The sequence below is a fragment of the Rhinopithecus roxellana genome, chromosome 7 (genome assembly GCF_007565055.1).
Source record: "Rhinopithecus roxellana isolate Shanxi Qingling chromosome 7, ASM756505v1, whole genome shotgun sequence".
NCBI classification, from domain to species: Eukaryota; Metazoa; Chordata; class Mammalia; order Primates; family Cercopithecidae; genus Rhinopithecus; species Rhinopithecus roxellana.
This window is the reverse complement of record NC_044555.1, coordinates 100,329,730-100,341,608: the sequence shown is the minus strand read 5'-3', so window position 1 is coordinate 100,341,608 and position 11,879 is coordinate 100,329,730. Positions and strand designations below refer to the sequence as shown.

At 38.7% G+C, this 11,879-nt stretch overlaps 1 pseudogene; it reads right to left on the bottom strand.

The window, feature by feature from the left end:
- Positions 1-797: 797 nt before the first annotated feature.
- Positions 798-1,675, bottom strand: LOC104668615 (annotated as a pseudogene).
- Between the last annotated feature and the right edge of the window lie 10,204 nt (positions 1,676-11,879).

Genomic DNA, 11,879 nt, shown 5'->3' with positions numbered 1-11,879 from the left:
GCAAAAAAAAAAAAAAAAAAAAAAAAAAAAAAAAAAAAAAAAAAAAGCATAGCCTCTGCCCTTGAAATAGTTACATTTTAATGATGTTATTGAATCTAGATCATGGTACATAATAGGCTCTTTGTACTTTGTATTGTCTACGTAGAGAATGTTGTATGCTGTTGTAGGCATCATATTAATTTTACAATACATGCAGAAAGTATACTATTTAGTTTAAAATTTAAACATTTCAATGGTACCAGTCAGAATAATTTAGATTATGCTATTGTAATAATCCCCAAATCTTGGTGGTTTGTAGAAGCAAAGTTTTAGTTTTCGCTTATGTAATGTGTTGGCTAGAAGCTCTGCTCTATGACTTTTCATTCTGCAGCCCAGGGTAATGGAGCAACCACCATCATAAACGTTATCAGTCACTATGGCAGAGGGAAAGATAGCTGTGGAAGGCATCACATTGACAAATAAATGCTCTGGCCTGGAAGTGACATGCAACTGTGAGCAATGACTTCTGGTCACAAATAATTGGCCAGAACCATACGCATGACTCCACCAATCACAATGGGGCCAGGAAATGCAGTCATATCATGTGACCGAAGGCAAAGAAGTCTAAGTATTTTGAGAACAGAGTTAATGATCACCATTACTACACTGAGTAAAAAGTGAAAATTACCCTTAAACCTCAGACTTTATCCACTCCCCTCCTAAGGATTACAGTAGTGTCAAAAATTCCAAACTTTTTTTTTAAGAGATGTAAAGTGATTTTACCTTTAATTCCTTCGCTTTAAGCCAATGATGAAATTTCACAGTGATTTCTGGGATAGGGGCAGAAGGAAGGTGGTGTTAAGAATCATCAGGGCTGTGGCCTAGTCCCCGCAGAGGTACAGGCAGGGTGGGCCCTCACTGGGGCAACTGGAGGAGGCAGGTAGGTGATGTTCCCAGAGCGTGAGAGCTGGTACGCGATGTCCTCCGCAGCTTCCAGCTTGCTCAGCTCGATCAGGCCATCCCCTGCGGTGGCCCGTGAGTTGGGGATCAGCTCGGCTGCCATGGAGTCACCCTCAGCAGAGATGATGGTTGCCATTTTCTGCTGCAAATCTGGCGGCCCTCTCTGCTTCCTGCTGAGCCCCTTCTTTGGCTTCCACCGCTTCTGTGAACTCCTTCCCGAAGGTCGGATGCGTCAAGGACACATCGTCCAGGATGAGCCCAAAGGTGGCTGCTGGCCCCGTAAACTTGTCACTCACCTGCCTGGAGAGCAGCTCTCTCTGGGTGATTAGTTCTCCAGCATCAAAGCGAGACACCACTGACTTGAAGATCTTGGTAGCGATGGATGGCAGCACACGTTCATCATAGTCCGCTCTGTGCTGGTGAAGATGCAAGGAAGCTGGCTAGCGACAGGCCAGAAGAGGATGCGCAGTGTGATGTTGACATTCTGTAAGTCTTTGCTACCAGTGATGACTGGCACATTACGTGGTCTAGAACAGCAGTCAAAGGTAATTGGTTTCTGCACTCATGGGATAAGAAAGTGAGTCCCTTCCCCTACTACAATGTCCTGTACTCCACAGAATCGGTCAAAGATGACAGCTCTGTGACCAGTATCCACATTATGTAAGGCAGAGTTCAGCATGCCTCCTACAACAACTAAGGCCAGGCCAAACTCACCGATGGACACTTTGGCAGCCATGTTTTCTTCTGCTGGACCCTCTCACACCTGCTTCCACTCTGACCTCCACATGAATTCCCCAGCCACACATACTTCCAAACCTTTTCCTACAGATTTCCATACACATACACACACATTCTTAGGCATGCATATATACATAGATTTTTCCATTATATGTGGAATCATATCTGTTTTTCATATATCTTGTAGATCTACCCATGTCTATCCATACCTCTCTATCTCAGTCTCTTTAATGGTTGTATAGTATTCCATAGTATGAATGTATCACCCCTACCCATGAAAACGTATTTAGTCTGTTATCAGATTTTCACCATCACAATGCACACTGCATTGACCATCCTCGTATGTGCATATATTTTTATGCATAATCATTTGTATTGCGGTAGTATAGATTCATACAAAAGCAATTCCTGAGCACTTTAATTTTTGCCAGATACTATCAAATTGCCTTGTAAAATGCTGTCCTAATTTATAATGTCATAAACAGAATATGAATGAATTTTGAGAAGACTACTGACAAATACTTTTATTGATGGAAGATAATGTTAGATGATGAGGAATTTAGACACCACATCAAAAAATGAGTAAGACTCATTAATCAATCAATGAGTATGATTGAAGACTTTTTGTCTAAACTGCTTGTAACACCTTATACCTACTACTTCTAGGTTTCCTGGCTGGAGAAACCCTGAAAAAGACTAGTCCCTGTCACACATAACACTTTTGATTTTATGGTCAGAACTCAAGATTATATCTTAATGATCAGAACTCAATACCTTTCCATATCCAGCTGCAAGGGAGGCTGTGTAATGAAATTTTCCTTTTTGTGGACTATGTCCTGAGCCCAAAACTGGGGACCGTGATCACTACAGAAATCAGAAAGAAACCCTATAGTTACTTATGCCAGTTTTTTCCTTTACACTTGCTTCTCCTTGTATACTTGCTTCTCCTTTATACTTGCTTCTCCTTCTGCTGTCTCTCAATGATTCATCACTCACTATTCCTCTTATCTATTCCCCTTATTTGCTATGTCAACTTTTTGTGTTTCCACTTCTAATTTTTTCTCTCTCTGCTTCTTCACGTTTTTTCTCTTTCTCCTCTACGATTTTCCCTCTCACCTTTCTGTGTTCTATCCATCTGACTCTATCTTTTGCTATCCCTGTTTTCTTACTTGTGTGCCTTTGGCTATGTTGGTTTCAGTCTCTGTGTCTCTTTATTTCTACCTCTGATTCTAACTGTTAGGGCTAACAACAGACTTGGCTGCCACTTTATGCAGTTATTTTCAAATGACAGAAGTGCTTGAGAATAGGCTAGATATAGGAATGCTGCAAAAAGGATTTTTTGATTGGTTGAAAGTTGAACTAGGTAACTATTGAGGTCCTTTCCAAATTTGAGTTTGAGAGCCAACTTTCTCTCCGTAGTAGATAGAATCTAGTTAACATTATTGAATCTCTGTTTTCTGATTGAAGAGCTAATAGGACCTCAGGGCCATCTCTATGTGAATACCAGACTTCATTGCAAATTACTATCGAATTATAAAATGTAAGAGATAGAGATAAATGTGCGTTGACTAAAGAACTGCCTTTCTCTGTGTATATGTATGTATGTGTATGATTTTATACATATATATATACACACACATATATGAAAACCTTGTGAAGATATCAAAATTTTCTCTGATTGCAAAAACGTAACAAGAAATGATTATAATTGTGTGCCATTTGAAACTAGCTGATATTTTAGATTGGGTCTATTAACTGTGTCCAAATACATCCATAAGTTAAATGTGTTTTGGTTTCTAGAGTCAAGAGTTTGCCATGTAGGTACTGTTAAAAATTAGCATGAACCAGAAACCTGACATATCTTGTGCTTTAAGTGAGGAAGGGAATAAAGTAAAAAAGGTAATTTGCAAGCTATACTTGAAAGTCATTGAAGCATAACATCATCATTACAATGATCTGTCAAAAGATTTAGTTCAATTACATTTTTAAAACTCTCTCTTGAATATGGCATTACTCATATCAGGATTTGATACTCCAATGAGAGGAATACTAATGCCTTCATTAGCCATTGTCTTAGAATCTTCATTCTTTAGAATTCATCACGTGGCCTTCTGGGATTTTTATATACTAACCACAGGGAATCAGTAAACACAAAGCTCTCAGGGGAATATGAACTTCAGGAATAAGAACCATTGCTTATTTATAGCCATGGCAGGGGGGAAGACTTTTTAGGGAAAAAAAGTAATTTTGAAATAATTGACTAACAGTATAATTGCCCTTGTAGTAGGTATTATACATGCTCCTCCTGTATAGTTTCTTCACACAGCAGCAAGTTGGTTGTAAAATTACCAAGAGGAAAAAGTTATAATGTAATAAACCTAAATTTCAGTGTAAGGTTTCCAGGAGTAACTCGAGCTGCTTCTGAAACTTTTACTATTTAAACAGATGTGTGGGAACCATATGTTGGGAGCCCAGTGGTCACTGTTGTAAGGCATTCCTTGATCAGTGATCATATTTCAGGCCTACTGATGTTGTAGGTGAACACTGCTAGGAGATTGATTACACTAGCCTTTCTCTTTGACTATTTGAATTGAGGCAGTTTGATAGATTTTCCCTTTCAACGGGAAATCTGAATCACCTACTGAACATGTTAAAAAAAACACTTATTTTACTCGATACTCCCTTAGCACTTAACAAATATAGGTTGCTCTTCATTGTCTTGCACTTGACTAAGTACTCTACTATGCATGTATCTTCACAGTGAGGTTATAGTTCCTTGAAGACAAGAAGCTACGTTTTATAATCTTAGACTTGGTTTATGACTCCATAGCATCTAACTTCTAGGGCAAAAATTATTCAGTAGTGGTTAAGAGATTGGGGTTTGTAGTCACACAGACCTACATTCAAATCCTTTTTTCATAATTTATTAATGTCATGACCTTGGGTAAGTCACAAATGTCAGTTTCCTGAAAAGTAAAATGAAGATAATAATAACTCATAAGATTGTTGAGAGGATAAAAAGACATAACAGTTTAGCACAATGTCTGGCCCACACAAAGTGCTCAATAAATTATAATTGTTATCATAAAGTATCATTGTTCAGCAAAGTTTGTTAAATTAATTGACTCTTCTGTGGAAATGGGATTGGTAAATATATGGACTTAAAAACTTTATATGCTCAGTTTTTCTAAATCTGACTGATTTTAACTGACAGGAAGAGTAGCATATTAAATAATTCTGTAGTTAACTTATACAGTTCCAATGATTATTTCCCTAGTCAAAGTCAAACATTAACTATTTTATTTCACAAAGAATAGGGAGGGGTGAATTACATAGGGAAGTAGAAATTTGTCTGCGTCAGTTATTTTCCACATATAGTATCTCTGAATATCAGTTATAAAATATAGTTTATGTTTCTGGTGATTATGATCACATAATGTCCACTGGGCAAACAGAGTTTTTAAAGGGCTTTCTCAAATCATCTTTTTTTTTTTTTTGCCACCATTTATAAAATATCAGAATTCTAAAAATGATATTCGATTTTAGCAAGTTATGGTCCCTACACACTGTCAGCTTTCAGACAGAAATCATGAAGGTACAATCATGGATAAAATAGATTTGGGGTAAGGAGAGCTTGGCAGATTCCTAAAATCTAACCAGTATTGTTGAGCCGGTAACTAAGTGAATACATGTAGCAGGAAGTGCTATAGCAGAGATGAGCCAATGTTCTCAACAAAGTCACTGGGTTTATATAAGTTCTAAATTGGGGGGTAAGACAGAGCTAGAATGGGCACGTGGTTCAAGAAAATTTTGAATCATAAGCCTTCCTTTGAAAGTCCAGAGCCTACATAATCATCTGGAGATCTGACAGATAAGGTCTATGGAGAACAAAGAATCCTGTGGAGTACTTAATAGTCTCTTCAGTCTTGGTTTGGGGTCTCCAAAAAGCAGAACTCTAAGGATTTGGATGTAGGTAGTTTATTTGGGAGGTGATCCCAGGAAGTACTGCAAAGAAGTGGCAAAGTCAGACTGGAAGGGAGGTAAAGCAAATAAGCAGGTTGCCACTCAATACTACTGGAACATACCAAAGGGTGAGGGAGCTAGGGTATTTATTCACCAACTTTCACAATTGACTGAGAATCATTTAGTGAATATTAACAACCTGGCACTTCTAGTCGTCTCCTATACTGGTCAAGCTGCTTTTGCAGTTAAAGAAGCCCCTCTGGCAGAGAAACATAGGAAGACTTCTGCAGATGACTATTAGAATGGGCCAAAGAAGACATGGGCAGGGCACCAACAGTGTTTATGACAGCAGGAAATATGGTACCTCTCAGATTTGGATCATCCCATGTTAGACAAGAGATGTTCTATTTCAAACAAATGAGTAACTTGAAAAAACACCAAAAGTTTCCACTCATTCGCATTATTTGAACATTTTATAGTATGTTATCTACAAGGATTTTGTTCTTTTATTCATTAAAATATTTATTAATTAGTTATGTGTCAGGCTCTATGCTAGGTGCTGTGAATAAAACAGTGACTAAGTGGCTGCCCTCATGAAGTTTACATTCTAGTGGGCAAGGAGTAGGTAAAGACAACCAAGCTAATAAATTTAACTGGTTCATTAAGTGTCTCAACTCATTGGAGTATGAAATTGAAATGGTATTGTTTTTCCACTAATTGCTTTTTACTGTATTCTGTTGTATTTACCCTCTTCTACTGGGAGATTAGGACAATGATAAACATTTCAATCTGATTCTATAACTTTTTAGCTGCTTTCAGATATTAGGAGAGTCTCATGCTGATTTTAAAGCTTCGGCTTGCGTACTCCAAGCCCCTATCTGATGCAAATACTTCTCTTCCTTTTTCTTCAAACAGATGGGACATATGGCTCTAGTGGCTAGGAGTTTGGGGATGTGTATGGTAGCCTTTCATACATCTCTTCTTATTTCTTCCCTTTTCCCTGTGCCTGTTTTGGTATAGCTTTGGGAGGAGAGTTGCTGGGGAAGAGGGAGAGGAAAAAGACAGATGCTTGTGACTCTGTGTGTCTTCTCCTTGGTTGGTAATAATTGCTCTTCTAGCTGTCTTTGGGCACTATATAAGCAGGTAGTTATAACAGCCTGCTGATGGGAGGCTTCTCCAAGCATCTCCTCTGGACATTGGAAATCCCTTGCAAGATTATTACATCTTCTGTCAGACCTTCAGCTGGTGCCATCATATCTCTTTTCACATGCATTAATCTTGCCCCATGTTGCAAAGCCTCTGGCAAGAATTGTATAGTTATCTAGTCCAACTTGGACCTCTGGGCGTATGTCAAATTCATTTTCCATGCCTCTTGGGACCCAGATATGACTGTGTGTTGGGAGTAGGTGAGAATTAGTCTCCGTCCTCTTGTCTTCTGGAAATCTCCAACATGCCACCTCTCCCCAGGGTTCTTTATCCTAGCTCCAGTGGTGCAGGGAAAGTTCAGCATGTCTAATGGTAAATATATGGTTAGCTGGGAAAGTAGTATAGTATAGTTTGAAGTCATGTAGCGTGCCTCCAGCTTTGTTCTTTTGGCTTAGGATTGTCTTGGCAATGCTGGGTCTGTTTTTGGTTCCATATGAACTTTAAAGCAGTTTTTTTCCAATTTTGTGAAGAAACTCATTGGTAGCTTAATGGGGATGGCACTGAATGTACAAATTACCTTGGGGAGTATGGCCATTATCACAATGTTGATTCTTCCTATCCATGAGCATGGTATGTTCTTCTATTTGTTTGTGTCCTCTTTTATTTCACTGAGCAGTGGTTTGTAGTTCTCCTTGAAGAGGTCCTTTACATCCCTTGTAAGTTGGATTCCTAGGTATTTTATTCTCTTTGAAGCTATTGTGAATGGAAGTTCATTCATGATTTGACTGTCTGTTTGTCTGTTACTGGTGTATAAGAATGCTTGTGATTTTTGCACATTGATTTTGTATCCTGAGACTACGCTGAAGTTGCTTATCAGCTTAAGGAGATTTTGGGCTGAGACAATGGGGTTTTCTATATAGACAATCATGTCATCTGCAAACAGGGACAATTTGACTTCCTCTTTTCTGAATTGAATACCTTTTATTTCCTTCTCTTGCCTAATTGCTCTGGCCAGAACGTCCAACACTATGTTGAATAGAAATGGTGAGAGAGGGCATCCCTGTCATTGTGCCAGTTTTCATAGGGAATGCTTCCAGTTTTTGCCCATTCAGTATGATATTGGCTGTGGGTTTGTCATAAATAGTTCTTATTATTTTGAGATACGTTCCATCAATATCGAATTTATTGAGAGTTTTTAGCATGAAGGGGTGTTGAATTTTGTCAAAGGCTTTTTCTGCATCTATTGTGATAACCATGTGGATTTTTAAAATTTATTTATTTTTATTATACTTTAAGTTCTAGGGTACATGTGCATAACGTGCAGGTTTGTTACATATGTATATTTGTGCCATGTTGGTGTGCTGCACCCATCAACTCGTCAGCACCCATCAATTCATCATTTATATCACGTATAACTCCCCGATGCAATCCCTCCCCCCTTCCCCCTCCCCATGATATGCCGCAGTGTGTGATGTTCCCCTTCCCGAGTCCAAGTGATCTCATTGTTCAGTTCCCACCTGTGAGTGAGAACATGTGGTGTTTGGTTTTCTGTTCTTGTGATAGTTTGCTAAGAATGATGGTTTCCAGCTGCATCCATGTCCCTACAAAGGACGCAAACTCATCCTTTTTTATGGCTGCATAGTATTCCATGGTGTATATGTGCCACATTTTCTTAATCCAGTCTGTCACATATGGACATTTGGGTTGATTCCAAGTCTTTGCTATTGTGAATAGTGCCGCAATAAACATACGTGTGCATGTGTCTTTGTAGTAGAATAATTTATAATCCTTTGGGTATATACCCAGTATTGGGATGGCTGGGTCATATGGTACATCTAGTTCTAGATCCTTGAGGAATTGCCATACTGTTTTCCATAATGGTTGAACTAGTTTACAATCCCACCAACAGTGTAAAAGGGTTCCTATTTCTCCACATCCTCTCCAACACCTGTTGTTTCCTGATTTTTTAATGATTGCCGTTCTAACTGGTGTGAGATGGTATCTCATTGTGGTTTTGATTTGCATTTCTCTGATGGCGAGTGATGATGAGCATTTTTTCATGTGTCTGTTGGCTGTATGAATGTCTTCTTTTGAGAAATGTCTGTTCATATCCTTTGCCCACTTTTTGATGGGGTTGTTTGTTTTTTTCTTGTATATTTGTTTGAGTTCTTTGTAGATTCTGGATATTAGCCCTTTGTCTGATGAGTAGATTGCAAAAATTTTCTCCCATTCTGCAGGTTGCCTGTTCACTCTGATGGTAGTTTCTTTTGCTGTGCAGAAGCTCTTTAGTTTAATTAGATCCCATTTGTCAATTTTGGCTTTTGCTTCCGTTGCTTTTGGTGTTTTAGACATGAAGTCCTTGCCCATGCCTATGTCCTGAATGGTACTACCTAGATTTTCTTCTAGGGTTTTTATGGTATTAGGTCTAACATTTAAGTCTCTAATCCACCTTGAATTAATCTTCATATAAGGAGTAAGGAAAGGATCCAGTTTCAGCTTTCTACTTATGGCTAGCCAATTTTCCCAGCACCATTTATTCAATAGGGAATCCTTTCCCCATTTCTTGTTTCTCTCAGGATTGTCAAAGATCAGATGGCTGTAGATGTGTGGTATTATTTCTGAGGACTCTGTTCTGTTCCATTGGTCTATATCTCTGTTTTGTTACCAGTACCATGCTGTTTTGGTTACTGTAGCCTTGTAGTATAGTTTGAAGTCAGGTAGCGTGAAGCCTCCAGCTTTGTCCTTTTGACTTAGGATTGTCTTGGCAATGCGGGCTCTTTTTTGGTTCCATATGAACTTTAAAGCAGTTTTTTCCAATTCTGTGAAGAAACTCATTGGTAGCTTGATGGGGATGGCATTGAATCTATAAATAACCTTGGGCAGTATGGCCATTTTCTCGATATTGATTCTTCCTATCCATGAGCATGGTATGTTCTTCCATTTGTTTGTGTCCTCTTTGATTTCACTGAGCAGTGGTTTGTAGTTCTCCTTAAAGAGGTCCTTTACATCCCTTGTAAGTTGGATTCCTAGGTATTTTATTCTCTTTGAAGCAATTGTGAATCGAAGTTCATTCCTGATTTGGCTCTCTGCTTGTCTGTTACTGGTGTATAAGAATGCTTGTGATTTTTGCACATTAATTGTGTATCCTGAGACTTTGCTGAAGTTGCTTATCAGCTTAAGGAGATTTTGGGCTGAGACGATGGGGTTTTCTAAATATACAATCATGTCATCTGCAAACAGGGACAATTTGACTTCTTCTTTTCCTAACTGGATACCCTTGATTTCTTTCTCTTGCCTGATTGCCCTAGCCAGAACTTCCAACACTATGTTGAATAGGAGTGGTGAGAGAGGGCATCCCTCTCTTGTGCCAGTTTTCATAGGGAATTTTTCCAGTTTTTGCCCATTCAGTATGATATTGGCTGTGGGTTTGTCATAAATAGCTCTTATTATTTTGAGGTACGTTCCATCAATACCGAATTTATTGAGCGTTTTTAGCATGAAGGGCTGTTGAATTTTGTCAAAAGCCTTTTCTGCATCTATTGAGATAATCATGTGGTTCTTGACTTTGGTTCTGTTTATATGCTGGATTACGTTTATTGATTTGTGAATGTTGAACCAGCCTTGCATCCCAGGGATGAAGCCCACTTGATCATGGTGGATAAGCTTTTTGATGTGCTGCTGAACCCGGTTTGCCAGTATTTTATTGAGGATTTTTGCATCAATGTTCATCAGGGATATTGGTCTAAAATTCTCTTTTTTTGTTGTGTCTCTGCCAGGCTTTGGTATCAGGATGATGTTGGCCTCATAAAATGAGTTAGGGAGGATTCCCTCTTTTTCTATTGACTGGAATAGTTTCCAAAGGAGTGGTACCAGCTCCTCCTTGTACCTCTGGTAGAATTCAGGTGTGAATCCATCTGGTCCTGGACTTTTTTTGGTGAGTAGGCTATTAATTATTGCCTCAATTTCAGAGCCTGCTATTGGTCTATTCAGGGATTCAACTTCTTCCTGGTTTAGTCTTGGGACAGTGTAAGTGTCCAGGAAATTATCCATTTCTTCTAGATTTTCTGGTTGATTTGCGTAGAGGCGTTTATAGTATTCTCTGATGGTAGTTTGTATTTCTGTGGGGTCAGTGGTGATATCCCCTTTATCATTTTTTATTGCATCTATTTGATTCCTCTCTCTTTTCTTCTTTATTAGCCTTGCTAGCGGTCTGTCAATTTTGTTGATCTTTTCAAAAAACCAACTCCTGGATTCATTGATTTTTTGGAGGGTTTTTTGTGTCTCTATCTCCTTCAGTTCGGCTCTGATCTTAGTTATTTCTTGCCTTCTGCTAGCTTTTGAATGTGTTTGCTCTTGCCTCTCTAGTTCTTTTAATTGTGATGTTAGAGTGTCAATTTTAGATCTTTCCTGCTTTCTCTTGTGGGCATTTAGTGCTATAAATTTCCCTCTACACACTGCTTTAAATGTGTCCCAGAGATTCTGGTATGTTGTATCTTTGTTCTCATTGGTTTCAAAGAACATCTTTATTTCCGCTTTCATTTCGTTATGTACCCAGTAGTCATTCAGGAGCAGGTTGTTCGGTTTCCATGTAGTTGAGCGGTTTTGATTGAGTTTCTTAGTCCTGAGTTCTAGTTTGATTGCACTGTGGTCTGAGAGACAGTTTGTTATAATTTCTGTTCTTGTACATTTGCTGAGGAGTGCTTTACTTCCAATTATGTGGTCAATTTTGGAATAAGTGCGATGTGGTGCTGAGAAGAATGTATATTCTGTTGATTTGGGGTGGAGAGTTCTATAGATGTCTATTAGGTCCGCTTGGTGCAGAGATGAGTTCAATTCCTGGATATCCTTGCTAACTTTCTGTCTCGTTGATCTGTCTAATGTTGACAGCGGAGTGTTGAAGTCTCCCATTATTATTGTATGGGAGTCTAAGTCTCTTTGTAAGTACCTAAGGACTTGCTTTATGAATCTGGGTGCTCCTGTATTGGGTGCATATATATTTAGGAGAGTTAGCTCTTCCTGTTGAATTGATCCCTTTACCATTATGTAATGGCCTTCTTTGTCTCTTTTGATCTTTGATGGTTTAAAGTCTGTTT